Source organism: Dermacentor albipictus, chromosome 1, assembly GCF_038994185.2.
Source record: "Dermacentor albipictus isolate Rhodes 1998 colony chromosome 1, USDA_Dalb.pri_finalv2, whole genome shotgun sequence".
In the NCBI taxonomy this organism is placed as follows: domain Eukaryota; kingdom Metazoa; phylum Arthropoda; class Arachnida; order Ixodida; family Ixodidae; genus Dermacentor; species Dermacentor albipictus.
This window is the reverse complement of record NC_091821.1, coordinates 389791633-389807619: the sequence shown is the minus strand read 5'-3', so window position 1 is coordinate 389807619 and position 15987 is coordinate 389791633. Positions and strand designations below refer to the sequence as shown.

Genomic DNA, 15987 nt, shown 5'->3' with positions numbered 1-15987 from the left:
GACCTCTAAATGAAAGATACATTAGGTCCCGACAGAATTTCTAATTTGCATATGGGTAGTGATTGTCTCCGCAATGAGGCTCACTACGACGAATTCGCCTGTACAACAAAGTAGTTTAGGCGTCCCCGAGGGCTTAACTGCGGCTTTACAACGAACGCAGCCGTAGCGGTTCCCCCATATCCCTCAACCTATGCCCCTGAGCAGCACTCTGCGCTAGCACTAACGGCAGTGTCGCAATTCTAGAGCATGCCGATGTCCCCCTGCACTGCTCCAAGAAGAGCTCAACTCGCACTCTACTTGGTGTAAAACATCAGCGGCTGTAACGGTTGACGAATGCGCCGTAGTTGATGACGGTGCGACGATGTCGTAACTGATGACGGAGTACGCCTACAAAGTGATCTATAGAACAGAAAGGACGGGGTTGTGTAAAGAAATGGCCAACTTTGAAGGCAAGGGAGGCGCGAGCGACATTCGACGATCTGCAGCAGCTGTAACTTGCGCTGCGCCCACGACTCGCCGCTGAGCGTGCCCTGAACTTCTGCGCCATAAGGTCAGCAGCAGTCGCACATTCCATCAGACGAAGTGTGCACGAAAAAAAATAGTGACTTATTTCACCAAGTTTCTCGAATACATGTTAAATCAAGATTATCTCTTGTTCAGAAAGAGAGAGATAAGAGAGAGAGAGGGAGAAGGGAAGAAGGAAAGCAGGGAGGATAACCAGACTGAGTCCAGTTTGCTACCCTACACGTGGGTAGGGGAATGGGGAGTGAAAGAGAGAGAGAGAAAACATGAGAAAGGCAGGGACGTTAACCAGAGGTAGTTCCGGTTGACTACCCTGCACGGGCGGAAGGGGTAAGGGGGATAAAAAGAAAAAGGGGGATATAGAGAGAAAGAGAGACGAGCACGAAGAAACCGCGTACACTGTATAGCTTTTTTAGGCTTGTACGCAACTCAGAAAGAATGTTGAAAAACATTTCCAGCAGCAAGCGAGATCACCTTGAGGTGTTTTTTTTTTGCGCGACAACGCACAAACCTGGCGTCGCATTGAGGGTTATTGTTTCAGAAAAGGACACGTGGCAGAAGTCTGTCGCACTGTTTCTGGAAGCCAAGCTAGCCGTTTTATCCGTGAATGACCCGTTTTTATTTATTTATTTATTTATTTATTTATTTATTTATTTATTTATTTATTTATTGATGCTGCAATCCCGGTATCGGGATTATAGCAGGGTGATCGCAACTCCGATGAAGTGATCGACTTTTTGAAGGACAATTCCTATTAAGGCTTTCAAGTCTTCTCCGTCGATGTGGAAGACCTGTACTATTCTATTCTGCACAATGACCTGCTGCCAGCTATTTCGAAGACAATTGATGAATTTGGTGTCACCCGTTTTCAGAATAATGCTGGGCTGTCTAGCAATTATTTTTAGAACTTTTGAGCTTGTATTTGTCGTCAACGTTCATCACATGAAATGACACCATCTATTTGCAGAAAAACGGAGTATGCGTCGGTTCGTGAATTGCCCTGCTCCTCAGTGATTTATTCTTAGGTAGCCTAGATGTCGCCATGTCAGTGAACCTTACTCAGACTAATGTTTTAAAAATATTTCGTTATGTGGACGATTTTTTGTTTTGTATTAAGTGTTCTCCGGCTGACCATGAGACCATGGTAGTGCCAAAAGTCAAAGAATGCCTTGCGCCCCTTGACGTTACTTACGAGCTCTCACAGGATCACACCATGCGGTTTTTGGATATGCGCTTAGCTTGTTCGGATATTCACGCGTGTTGGTACTATGAACCTCATGCTAACAAACCATTTCTTCCGTTTCATTCTGCTCATTCTAAGTTGGTCAAGAGAGGCATTGCCAAGCTTTGCCTAAATAATGATTTGAAAAACTCGTGCAACCATACTGTTTCGTCTAGCTTTGCCCCTTAGTGAGAACGGCTTTCGCAGGCTGGTTATCCCGTGTCCCTACAAGTATCAGTAGCAGAACGCATTCTAGAAGAGTTTAAAAAAGACAACCAGCACGAAGATAATCCTGCAACTACTCGGGGTAGGACAAGCATCATTCCTCATATTCACACCGTCTCACATAATCTTAAGAAAGTCGCCAAGCAAGCGAATATTCGTGTAGTGTTTTCTGCCCCTAACAAGCTTATGAGGATTTGCAAGCTTACTAATGCGAATAAGAAGGCTCCTCCTAGCTGTGGTAAGAATCACAAAAAGAAGTTCGTTAATTGCACACATTGTGTTGTTTATTGTTTTCCACTCAAACGTAGAAAACGTTACGTAGGTCAAACTGGCCGATGTCTGAATGACAGGCTGCGCGAACATGGTTACAATGCCAAGAATTGTATTACAGCTGGGTTTTTTTTTGTGCAGCACTGCAAAACGTGTGGTTCCGAATTTGTCTTAGAGGAATGCGTCATTCTAGGTCGTAGTCGTAATCAGCTCACAAGAGAAATCATCGAAGCAACGGCTATCATAAGTCTGGGCCATGCATGTGTAAGCTCACCTTCATTATCATTATCCAGCAATGAATTGGCGTATCTCCGATTGCAGCCACAGGCTGTTTGAATATGTTGTCACATGATTACTATCAGTTTTGTTGCTTGGTTTTGTGTAATATCTTGATGTCACATGGTTCGCCGAGTGTATAAGTAGCCTCTGCGTCACGAAATAAAGCATTAGTTGGAAGTTAGCGCTCAATCTGTTCTCCGTTCCCTTTCATTACCCCTTCCACCTTCCTTTGTGGTCTTTCTGAGCTGCGCTACAAGCCTAAAGAAGTCATGACATACCAACTCGCCCAAACTGCCACGCTTTTGACACTGTATAGCGTTAGGGGGTGGCGTTTCTAAAGTCTATCGTGAAGGCCGGTAGACCGCAGGAACCTTAGTAACGTGAGTAACGCCCTCAGTACGGATGTTCTTTAGGAGCACTGACCTAAAGCTTTTAGTTATGACATTGGACGATTCTCCAGCTGGTACAGTACTCTGCAGATCACTTGTCTCTGGGCACTATATCATGGGCGGATACAGGTAATGTGTGCGAGCGTCTCATCGCTGTGGCATGTGTCGCACGCGGGGCTGTTGGCCATTCCAATAAGGAAGGCATACGAGTTCGTAAATGCAACGCCTAGCCACAGACGAAACAGCGTGGTCTGTTCACGTCGTGGTAGTCCAGATAGTATGCGCATCCGTATGTCCGGAGACAACGAACGCAAATGACACATGGCGAAAACGTTCGAGTCCCACAGGGGCAGAGTACATTCATGAAACATCAGTTGCAGCCCAGCCGCAGCGCCTGTTCGCGAAAGCAGAATCAAGACACGTTGACCACTTTCATGTGCAGATCGGGCGGCTTCGTCGGTGTCGTGATGCTGCAATCCTAGAAGCCACTGAAAGATTTTGTTGTGTCCTTTGTCATGGCTGCGATGATATACCTGTCGAATTTCTGAAGCCAGTTATTCATTGAGTCCGTGGCGCATTGGGCTTTGTATGTACTGAAGGGCTGCCTTGGAGTCATTAAAGACTGTTCATCGTTGCGGTGGTTCTTGATTAACGAAATCAAGTGCAGCATGGAGTGCCGCAAGTTCTGCACCTATTGATGTGGTCACACATAAAGCTTTAATTTGATTTCTTCGGATTTTGCCGGGTTGATGACTGCAGCAGCAGAGCTGTTGAGTTGTACCCAACCACCTGTGTGGACATGTTGCCAGAATGTGTGTACGTTGTGAACCCCTTGTTGAATGCGCATAGCGTGCTCTATTGGGAGCACTGTGGGGCGCGATCTTCACAACGCAGTTACTTGTATAACAAATAATTTCGGTGGTCCCAAGCAGTTCGTTATAAAGGCATTTAACTGTATAAAGTGTCCCCCCTCCACCCCCATAACTTGAACACGCATCTCTTTTCCTGATATACTGTAAAACTGAATCTGTATGGTTCCCACCTGCCTGCGGATCAAAAATTTAAATAAGGCCTTATATTTATGACAAACACGCAAGGCACGAATCAACGTTTCAAAATTGAGCGAAAGCTGTGTCTATATTCTGGTTATTGCAGCACGTTACGGCATTTTCGTATGTTTTTTAGTCGCTATAGTATTGAATCATTTTGCATCAATATGTTGCTCGCGCATTGTGATTGTCATGTGCAAGGTTTCGGGGATAGCATGGTGCTGGTGAACACGTTTCTTTTTCATTGCCACAGGTGGTGCGCACTGTATGCCACACTATATAATTCTTGTTTTGTGATTTATAAGCCAATCACATCCAACAATTGTCTAAAATTCTGGCATAAGTAGCAATTACTTTTCTTCCAACGCAAACTAACTAGCAATGTGCAGCCACATTCCGCTGTTATAACTTCCCTACATACCTGAGAATCCATGAAATAATGCAAAAAAATATGTTGCACGTGGCTGGATGTGCTTAGCTGACTGTGGAGTAAATGCTAATCAAAGGTCAAGTTAATGTCCAGATCACGAACGCACAGAATACTAATTCTCGCAGCAAAAGTAATGCGGTGCGCTTAAATTTCAAGTTACCACTAAAGATGTGTCCGCATTTAATATGGATTTGGATATGAAAAGCCGGCATCGATTTAAAGCACTCATTGAGTAGATCTTCAAATTTCTTATGCCTAGTCCACAGGAGGCTCATGTCGTGGTGGGGGATGCTGAAACAAACCACCATAATAGCACCGCTTAAGAAAAGAAACGACCGTGGGAATATAAAGAAATGACGCCACTCCTTTTTTTACCTAATACGACCTTACCTGTGTTGTTTTTCACCAGAATAGTACCGTCCTCTCACAGATGACCCTAAGCCCCTTAAACCATTGATGAACCGCCATTTTCTGAACGCATGGGCTTCTATGGAAGCTTAGCTACCTCGTATACATGTACATTCGTGGATAGGTAACGCGGCGTTACGCATGTGCCAAAAGAAAACGGGGTGGTGAACGCTTCATAAGGAAGCAACTGAACTGTTTATCGGAGAGACTGCTGCGGGCTGCCATGGGAAGTGTGCCCCGCCGGGGCCAGGGAGAATAATTGTTTATTTGCACATTTGACACAATCACAGTTTGACATGTTCTCCAGTTCACATTCAGCTTATTATTATTAGGGCATCACATCTCCCTGCGCATGAGGGTCTGTTCTAGAACCCTACAATGAGGCAACCGGCTTCACACTGTGTGTAACATCTCAATATTTTGTTGTGTCTATCTGAATTGTCTCTTCTACATGTGTTGTGTACTCGTGTTTGTAATTATGCCTCATCAACAAGCCCAACTTGATACTCCTTGCGATTTATCATGCGTCTGATCATGCGTTCTTCTTGGGGTTTGCATGGTTCATCTGAGGGCTTCAGAGAGCACGCGGAATCACTTGCGTAGGCTACAAAGAGTGTGAGACAGCTGATAGAAACACCTTAATCGCAGGAAAGCCGTGAAAATGACACGGAGAAAAAGAAGGGGGGTGCTACATGTCCATACTGCTCCGTTCCTGTGGTGGAATCAGATGCATACCACCTAATATGGACATGTACGGGTTTACAATCGGAACGCTCGCGTCTCCTACTGCAAGCCGGCCTCCGCTACAGTGTGACAACCAGCTATGACCACTGGATACATGACAACAGATTTCACAAAACACTGCTTCAATTCATACACAACACAGGCCTCACAGCACACATATAATACAAATATACGCTCCAAGAATTATGCCTTAATGGCAAGCCTTCATCGCAATAAAAAAAAAGAAGGGTGAAAGCAAGCTGTTGTTCATATCGTCTTGAAGTGACCCGAAGAAGGAAAAAATCCAGTGGCTTGCCTTCTCCAAAGTGTAGCCTGTGGAAGAGGAGCCAAGAAGCTATTCCAGCCGTAGGAGAGACAAGGGCAGACCCAGTAAGATACTGTAGCGCAGCGAGAATATAGAGCTTTAGTTCGTGCATTAACTTTCTCAAGTTTGCGTTGGAGGGCAGGAGCAAAGCTGTTAGCGAAATGTTGCGGCGTTCTGTCCAACTACAATGTGCATGAAAAAAAATTGTTGCGTCAGTGTTATCATCTAAAAGAGTAATAAAGTTACTGCACGTTGCCAACCACGTCACTACCAACGCTTTACACCAGCAGTGAAGTAGAATATTCAGGGGCGCTATAACGTAAAACTGTTCCAAACTTTTCTATTCAAATTCTGCAATCAGCCCTCCGCGGTTAGTCAAACACTTTTTTGGACCACCTGCACTTCAGCTGTCTGTCGCGCAACGATACGAAAACCGCGATAGCTCCCTTTCTAAATGACGCGCACACACTGATTATGCGTGATTGGCGCGAACAAAAGAAAAATAGTTACTTCTGATTCGACGCCTTTTCACCATTAGACCTCGGCCATTGGTCAAAAGTTCTGGGGCTACACCCACTTCAACGGCCTGTCACGCGACGACACATGACTGCGAAAACTCACCGCGTCAAAGTGATGTGTACGCGTTAAAGATGCATTAATATGCCGAACAAAACGGAATTTTCTTCTGACAAGCCGCAGGCTGCCCCGTTCCGAAAGGAATAAAAGATGGCTGCCGCCGGTCGCTCACGCACTGGCTACTCGCACCTGCCGGAAAGCATGGGTTTATATGCGTACAATAAACCTTTTTGCGTGGCTGTCTAACATTTTCAAGCACTTTCGGCAAGTTTAGGACCTCGCTCTGCCAAATCTTCTTTGCTGAGGATGCGTTTTAGCGGCATTCTTAACCTTCAGTTGCATGCCGCCACGATTTTCGATCAGCCACCGTAAGCTAAGTAATGGCAAGCGGACCGGCATCACCCTCTTCGTCCGGTTATCTATTTTCAATACAGTGGCTTGGCCCCATCAAATCCCTCTCCACTTGAGCGTGCTCCTCGCCTCTTGTCAGCCAATTAGATAAGGCAACCCGCTCAGTGTAGGCAACGTTATTCGTTTTTCAAGCAAGCAAAAGTGACCTCCTATGAACGAGGAGAGTGGTTGATTGATCTGTTCAGAGAACCCTGGGGGTCACCGCACGATGCTTGCGTCGGTGGTTACGCAAATTTGACGTCAGGGGATTGGAATAAAAACATATTGGAATAGTTTTACGTTATAGAGCCCCGCGGCATTTTGCATGATATATAGTTAAGCACTACGTCACCAGATGTCGCTACCAGAGCTGTTGCTGCCGTACATCTCTCCGGAAACCCGGTATTCTGCAAACGACCTTACATTTACGGACATGCTAAAACTCTCTAATGGAGCAGTACATTGGGCAAACAGGAGCATTCAAAGGCGCCCCGAAAGTAGATGCGTTTCCATGGCAGAACAAAAGCAGTTTGGCGATTACGAGAGCAGTCGAGAGCAGTTGGAACTACTCCTACGCGGAAAGAGGAGTGCGAAGAAAGAACGTGACCTTAGGCACGTATCATATAATTTTGCTTGTGTTTCCGTAGATTTTGGCTCCGTGTGTGGGAGCAATGGCGGCTGAGTTGCAAAAATCGGTTCTGCCATCTGGCTCTGTGATACACGTGCACACTCGCACCTGCTGTCGGAAGGGAGCAAGCGGTCGCCCTCTCACTGCGCTACTGCTCTGGTCCCTCTCTGCTTTTCGCGTCCGCTCTCGTTCTGACAATGGAATGCGCCATGACATTGCCCAGAATTTCAGATGCCTTAGCCGTAAACACACTGCCAAGTTCTTTACACCTGTTTTGCTCATCGAGGGCGTGTTGCGCGTGTGACAGTTGTGACAACGTAGCCGTGGAATGTTCCTATCACGGAAAAATAATATTTTACACGTGTCAGAAGACCCCAGCTGTTTGCGTTTGCTAAAACTTTTTTGCTCATATTGTCTGTAAAATTATTCTAAAATTGACAGAAGCGTAAGGCAGTTCGTTATGATGTTGCCTGTGTACAGAAGTGCCTTTTGTTTGCAAAGCTTTTACACAGTTCACTAATATGCTATTGTTGAAAGAGCTTACGGACACTTCAAGAGACTGGACGTAAGCTAAAACGTCTGTTCTGAACGTAAAGAAAGAAAGAAAGTTCACTCATTCTGAACAATGGGCCGTAATTTCACGATAGGTGCAACGTTGATGGCCTGAACGTCGGTTCTTTTGCCTTGCCTTGAGTCTCTATTACCCCTTTTTACGATAAGGGTCTGGACATTGACAGTAGCCAGAAACAGGTGACTGGTGCAAGATAAACGCGATGAACGCTTGTACTATCAGCACGTTACACAATAGGCGAGGTTACGGTTTCCTGGTGTATTAGTGGGGCCGACATACCTTGAAGGATCGGCAAGGGGGATCACGGGACAGAAAAGGGACTGTGTCGTAAACGCCTACTTTTACTCAGTTTACGCGTTTCGTAACTGGTGCTATAGGGGGCGAGTACGATACCGACCATATCATCATCATCGTCAGCAGCAGCAGCATCATCAGCCTGGCTACGCCCACTGCAGGGCAAAGGCTTCTCTCATACTTCTCCAACTACCCCGGTCATGTGTTAATTGTGGCCATGTTGTCCCTGCAAACTTCTTAATTTCATTCGCCCACTTAACTTTCTGCCGCCCGCTGCTACGCTTCCCTTCTCTTGGAATCCAGTCCGTAACCCTTAATGACCATGGGTTATCTTCCCTCCTCATTACATGTCCTGCCCATGCCCATTTCTTTTTCTTGATTTCAACTAAGATGTCATTAACTCGCGTTTGTTCCCTCACCCAATCTGCTCTTTTCTTATCCCTTAACTTTACACCCATCATTCCTCTTTCCATAGCTGGTTGCGTCGTCCTCAATTTAAGTAGAACCCTTTTCGTAAGGCTCCAGGTTTCTGCCCCGTAGGTGAGTAGTGGTAAGACACAGCTGTTACACACTTTTCTCTTGATGGATAATAGCAACCTACTACTGTTCATGATCTCAGAATGCCTGCCACACACACCCCAGCCCATTTTTAATCTTCTGATTATTTCAGTCTCATGATCCGGATCCGCGCCACTACCTGCCCTAAGTAGATATGTTCCTTTACCACTTCCAGTGCCTGGCTACCTATCGCAAACTGCTGTTTTCTTCCGAAACTGGTAAACATTAGTTTAGTTTTCTGCAGGTTAATTTTTAGACCCACCCTTCTTCTTTGCCTCTCCAGGTCAGTGAGCATGCATTGCAATTGGTCCCCTGAGTTACTAAGCAAAGCAATATCATCAGCGAATCCAAGTTACTAAGGTATTCTCCATTAACTCTTATCCCCAATTCTTCCCAATCTAGGTCTTTGAATGCCTCCTGTAAACACGCTGTGAATAGCATTGGAGAGATCGTATTTCTCTGCCTGACGTATTTCTTTATTGGGATTTTGTTACTTTCTTTATGGAGGACTACGGTTGCTGTGGAGCCGCTATAGATAACTTTCAGTATTTTTAAATACGGCTCGCCTACACACTGATTACGTAATACCTCCATGACTGCGGAGGTTTCGACTGAATCAAACGCTTTCTCGTAATCAATGAAAGCTATATATAAAGGTTGGTTATATATCGCACATTTCTCTATCACCTGATTGATAGTGTGAATATGGTATTTGTTGAGTAGCCTTTACAGAATCCTGCCTGGTCCTTTGGTTGACAGAAGTCTAAGGTGTTCCTGATTCTATTTGCGATTACCTAAGTAAATACTTTGTTGGCAATGGACAGTAAGCTGATCGGTCTTTAATTTTTGAAATCTTTGGCATCCCCTTTTTTATGGATTCCGGTACGCTCGAAGTCATGAGGCATTGCTTATACAGAGTGGCCAGTTTTTCTAGAACAATCTGCCCGCCATCCTTCAACAAATCTGCTGTTACCAGGTCCTCCCCAGCTGCCTTCCCCCTTTGCATAGCTCCCAAGGCTTTATTTACTTCTTTTGGCGTTACTTGTGGGATGGCAAATTCCTCTAGACTATTCTCTCTTCCATTATCGTCGTGGGTGCCACTGGTACCGTACAAATCTCTATAGAACTCCTCAATCACTTGAACTATCTCATTCATATTAGTAATGATATTGCCGGCTTTGTCTCTTAACACATACATCTGATTCTAGCCTATTCCTAGTTTCTTATTCACTGCTTTTAGGCTTCCTGCGTTCCTAAGAGCATGTTTATTCTATCCATATTATACTACCCTATGTCAGCTGTCTTACGCTTGTTGATAAAAGGGACCCTGAAATGATTTTGACAATTTTCTACAAACGTGCTGAGTCGTTAGAGTAGGTCATTCTGATCATTAATTGACACATCTAACTGCTCCGCGTAAAGCGTGTAATTTATTATAAGGCTGTAAAAATGCACATTGCTGCCGATCGTAGCACACTGCTCGGCGGAATTTTAAGCCGCCCCTACCCATATGACGGACTTCGCCCATATGACGTCAGTTGGGCAAGCTGTCCGATTGGCAGAGCAGGGCGCGTGATCGATAATTTTTGCAACTTTATATTAAACAAATGATGTTCGTAATAGTTGGAATGTTAGTTATTTGCTTTTATAAAGAGAAAGTAACATAAAGAGAAAGCACAAGAACAATTTTTCAGTACATTTAAGCACTTCCGGCACACAGCAAGTGTCGTCTGCTTGTGTTTCAACGTTCTCCGCCTTTGACGAGAGCTCCGCCGTCAGTGTGTCGGTCTGTCTTTCCGCGAGCGCTATGATTCGACTTTGTTGCGTTGTGGACTGCAAACGTAGCAATTGGCAATGTGTCAAGCCGCGACATCGTGTCCCTCTGGAAGCCAGTAGACAAGCGGACTGGCTGCAGCGCATCGGGCTGCCGCTATCCGATCGGCGCCAGGATTTGCGCGATTGCGGCCGTAGCGTCAGATTACTAACGCAATAGCGGTTCGCGAGTCCGGTATTAGGGTTAACGCAAGCGCAAGGAGACAGGGCATGGCCGTTTCCCCTTGCGTGTCGTTTCAGGTAAAGCCCCTCCATACACGTTTCCGCCGACCAGGTTAAGTACCGCCAACCTTCCCTCCTCCTCCTCCACGCTCCTCTCCCACTCACCCCCTTAGCTTCCGGCGCCACGCGGAACTTACTTAGCTACAGCTTCCTGTTCCGAGTGGAAGTGACGCTATGTTTTTTAGCGTTCTTTACTTTCGCGTCGATGGACAGGCTTTCATTGCACCAGGGGGTTTAAACTGTGACTATTCTATCGAAGAACCACCGCCTATTGTAATCAGAGATCTGATCGTGTTCGCTGCTTCGCGTCAACCTGCGACGGGTTGTGCCACGAGAGCCAACGTACAGTGGAACGTAGTGCCTCGGCGCTTGGAGACCCCTGCCGCGTTTCGTGCATTTTGAAAACAGCGACCGCGAGCTACTACTTCAGCGGAATACAACAGCTTGTCCCCTTTGCATTCTTCGTATGGTGACTGTCACAGCTCTGCTAAGCACGCGCGGGCGTCTCACCATCGTCTAACAGCAGTCAAAGCGGACATTCCCGCAGCGCAACTCCACGAAGCGGAAACACCAGAACCGGAAATGCAGGAAGCGGAAATGCCGGAACCGGATTTGGTATGAGGGGAAAAGGCGGCGCACAACAAAGGTTGGCGCTACTTAAGAAAGCGGCGGTGGCGCGTGGATGGAGGGGCTTTAGTTTCAGGGGGATGAACAGAATCGCAAATGTGAATGGTCTGCACGGTGCAGCCATCTGGTGGCATAGGGCTCAACCACACACAGTAGCAGTAACAAAATGTATTATTTGCTGCTGGTGTAAATTTTTCGCAGGAGTGTAATCGTTAACATGTTGCTCTTGTAAATGTTTAAAATGTTTTGCACTTGTTTAGAGCAATATTAGCTCTTTCTTTGGCTGGTTAAGCTCTGCGCCAACGGGAGGCTGGACAGCGGAGAATGAATGATCAGGCAGCTCACGTACGTCTACGCTAAAGTTCCTTCATCAGCGTGAGTTTATGCCTCTACTGTTCCGTCGAAAAGCTCAGCTATGTGTGATTACCGGAATACCAGACACGTTCGGCGCTACGACAGAATGCTCGCAACACAAGCTGCTTCGATAGTTCTCGCTTGGGGTCGATGGCCAAGCGGCTAGCAGAGAGGTTTCGCGCGGGCAAGGGCGGGCTCAAAACAACCGGAAGTGGACGATGTGACGTTGCGTGGTGACGCAAAACCAGTGCAGGCGGAGCTTAGCCCCGATCGCTCGGCGAACTAGTTGAGGAGTAAAAGCATGGATAGGGGGGAGGGTAACTTGTAATCGCTTGTAGCTCCGTTAATACCTACCACTTCACTTAAATTGTTGTGCGAATGTTCTACTTAAACTGTACCCTACACGTCTACAAAATTTGTCCGAATCGCTTCAGGGGCCCTTTAACTTGGAAAGTTCTGCCAGTTCTACTCTAGCGGTAGGGTTAGAGGCTTTCATACATTGGCGTTTCTTAATCAGATATTTCGTCTCCTGCGATAGCTGACTGGGATGCTGTATAAAGACATAAAAAACGCCATGCGCTTCATCGTCCTGTCTAACGAAGTTACCACCGACTTCTATTGCACACTCCTTAATGATGCCCATAAGATTGTCGCTCATTGCTTCAACACTAAGGTTCTCTTCCTGAGTTTTCAAGGTAGCGCCACTCCTCCTTTCCTGCTGGTTTCCTTCTCCCTGAACTGCACTGGAGCGCCCCCAAGATGGGTCAAAACTAATGAGGGCGTGCATAAAAAAAAAGAATTGTTCGGCGTGAGTTATCACGCCGAATAGAAACATGCATGTTTTGATAGAACTAAATTGCATATAGTATAAGCAGTTGCGTAGTTCAACGTATGAGGCACAGTATAAGAAGTATAACGCGTGTGGTCCAACTAACAACGTTGTACATGTTTTATATATTACACCACTAGCCACGGTGCCTCGCATGCTCCCTCGCAAGCGCCCGTTTCGATCTAAATGCACGCTTGTTATTTGTCTTTTGCTCCTCCGGAAAGAAGCAAAATATGAAGTCGGCCATTACTTAGCCTCCCTTCATGCTGAGGCAGCACATCAGGTATGATTTGTCGTTGCTATTGAGATCAGCTCTTTCTTTTGACACTGTTAGGGCTACACAGACGATGCTGAGGTATGAGGGAAGTCACCGGCGTCACCGACGCCGGTGACCTCTCTTATAGTCACCGAAGCCGGCGTCCGGATGCGTGTCGTCCCGACCACATGAAACTCTACGGCCCCGACAGCCTAATCATACAGCTGTTTCGGGGCTCCGACGCGAGCGATTGACGTTTCACTAAAAAAAAGCACACACACACAAAAAAACTTGCCTTCAGTGAAGTATATTCTGTCTCATAGCGGAGTGTAGCAGAGCCACGGCTGCAAGGTACGGAAACACAGGTGCTTGCTCCCCACAAGGTGAATATAATTTTGACATCAGTTACCATGCCCTATTTGCGTATTGTTGCGCAAAGACGGAGGCTGCAAACATTTACGACGCCACAGGCGTCGGCAGCAGGCGACAAAACGCGGACGAAAACATTTTGATCTGTTTGCCTTCCTCATTGTCCGAGGCGCCAGTAGCTTCCACGGAGCTGGAAGGAGCTTCTAATTCAGATTAGAGATTACAGCACTGTGTGCTTTTTTTATGCCAGCTGCGGCAACACACTCTAAAACGAATGGAGAAAGACAGAGACAACATTATTCGTCAGAGTGGGGAGCTAGTTCATGGCCTCGTCAGGAAGGCCAGATGGCCGCCAAGCAATGCGTGACGGCATCCTTTCAGGCTCGCTCCACAGCTCGGAGCTCGGAGTTGTACGTCCGGGATGGAGCTAAACAGCACTTCCTCCCACGATGTAGGTGAGGCAAAGGCCAGGTGATCGGGGGAGGGAGGTCCTCCACACAGTCCCAGAGGATGTGACTGAGCATAGCTAGCTCACCGCACAGGTGACAATACGGACTAACTCTGTGTGTCTGTAACCTGCGCCAGTGGATCTCCTGACGCTTGTGTAGCTTACTGTATGGTGCGAGCCTAGTGTGTCGTGTAAGACGGTAATATTAGGTTATGTGGTGATATGAGTATCCGGCTCCGGCACGCCCATCACTCGGCCGACGAATCCTTGGCTTCGTGGGCTGCTTCGTTCCCTGGATTCCATTCGAGCGAAGATCCAGCGGCCTGTCTTGCTACCTTGCAAACGGTGAACCTGTGATATGCGGTGTGCTTCAATGAGTTCTTCGATGGTGTTGTGAACTCCCAGTTGAAGAAGTTTCTCGATAGATGTGTGTCTTGGAAAGCCGAGCGCTACCTTGTATGCGTGTCGTATAATGCAGTCCAGACGAGCTCCTTCTGTATTCTGTAACTGTATGTATGATGGTGCATAGGTCAGACAGCCGACGACAAAGGCCTGGATGAGTTGGAGCAGGTCCTTCTCCTTATGCCTAGCTTACGCTCGCTCACTATGTGCAGCAACCTCGTGGTCTAGTTCACCGTCATCTGGAGCCAGTCTATAGTGATGCCGTTCCGCCGGTACTGCTGTAGTATAATGCCTAGTACTCGCACGTGCTCGACGTGAGTGACTGGCGTGCCGGTTTACGCGTATCGTGATGTGAGGTGGAGGTGACTTGTGCTTGCTCTTGTCGGTTGGCCGGATCAGTTGGAGCTCCGACTTTTGCTGAGAGCACTCTAGCCCCGCTGCGTTCACGTGTTGCACGACGATGTCGGTAGCCCATTGGACCATTTCTTCAAATGCGCCGTCTGACCATTCACATGTCCAGAGCGTGTTGTTCTCGGCTTATAGCGTGTGTCTGAATGAATGAACTGAAACTGGATGAGTCCCGGGACTTCATTCAGTTTCGGAGGTAGGGTGCGCATTGCTAGGTTCAATGCACAGAGGAAGGAAAAAGATAGGAGGGAGCTTACCACAGTGTGTTTGAAGGCAAGCTGGCGGCCCAACACGGAATAGCACGTCAAAGTGCGCGGTTGGGTTAAATGCTCCCGCTCTGCAGGTACAGCCACGGCAGGGCAGCTGATCAAACACGCACCGAATAAAAACTACTGGCATAGCTACTGGGAACCGAACGTCTCAGCAAATCTCGATTCTTGTTCCGTGATCTCGATGCAAGAGGTCACCTGTTGGGCCACTACTAATTCACGGAACGTTCACTTGCCAAGGCTGGCTGCGTCACATAATGCTACCTCCTGCACTTTTCCTTCCTCCGTGATGAAACGCAGTCCTATAGGCTACCTTCAATGGTTAGGTGGCGTAGTGATCGGCTCGACTGTCAGCGCCACCATGTCAGTTCCGCGAAACACCTAGGCGGCCGCTGCCCCGGCGAAATTCTTTTGCGGGGCTCGTATGAAACGTGTCGGTCATTATAAATTGTGGTTTTAAGATAATCGAAGACATCGAGACCCATTTTGGACCACCGATGTCTGCGACATTTTGGACCGCCAATGAGAGGCCGCGAAGGCGCGAGGAGGAGAGGCGATGGGCAGGTGTCTCTGTGCGGCGCGCCGAATCGAAAGATGGAATCTGCTCGTCCCGAGCGCCAGCGGGAGCTTGCACGAGAATGCGGTCAAGGAATCCGCGGCGGCACCGACGGCCGCCTTCCCCACCGCCGCTGCTTACGCAACATGGCGGTGGCTGCTGCTGCCTTAGCGACAGCTGCTCGCATATGTCGCAACCTACCGCTGCCACCATCTTAAACGTTAACGTCCGTCACCCTGTATGTCCTCCAAATGTACTTCGCAGTGTGTGATCTTCGATTTCTCGTCCCGGACTGGCTCAGGACTGACCAAGTAGCTGCGTACACCAACGCTCATTGGCTATTTCTACTGTTTTCTTGACCGTCACTACTACGTGAAAATAGTGCACTACCGGTCCGACCCCCGGTGGAGGTGAAGCGGGCTTGAAGAACTCCCCATACGTAGGCCTAACCCAAATATAGTGCAATACAGGGCCGAGCCGCGGCGGAGGTGAAGCAGGCTTTAAGCACTCCCCATACGTGGGCCGATCACGAAGATAGTGCAATACTGGGTCGAC

At 47.5% G+C, this 15987-nt stretch overlaps 2 protein-coding genes across 4 annotated transcripts in view; one reads left to right on the top strand and one right to left on the bottom strand.

Moving 5' to 3' along the window:
- LOC135914080 (uncharacterized) overlaps nucleotides 1–15987 on the bottom strand; it is a 42111-nt gene that overhangs the window by 18172 nt on the left and 7952 nt on the right. The window lies entirely within an intron of this gene.
- Nucleotides 13293–15987, top strand: part of LOC135914055 (ornithine decarboxylase-like) — a 111994-nt gene continuing 109299 nt past the window's right edge. The window contains exon 1 of one of the 2 annotated variants that reach the window (XM_070532021.1): nucleotides 13293–13363. The gene's annotated coding sequence lies outside the window, so the exon portion shown is untranslated. The remainder of the gene's footprint in view (nucleotides 13364–15987) is intronic. The other variant, XM_070532023.1, reaches the window with a different exon arrangement.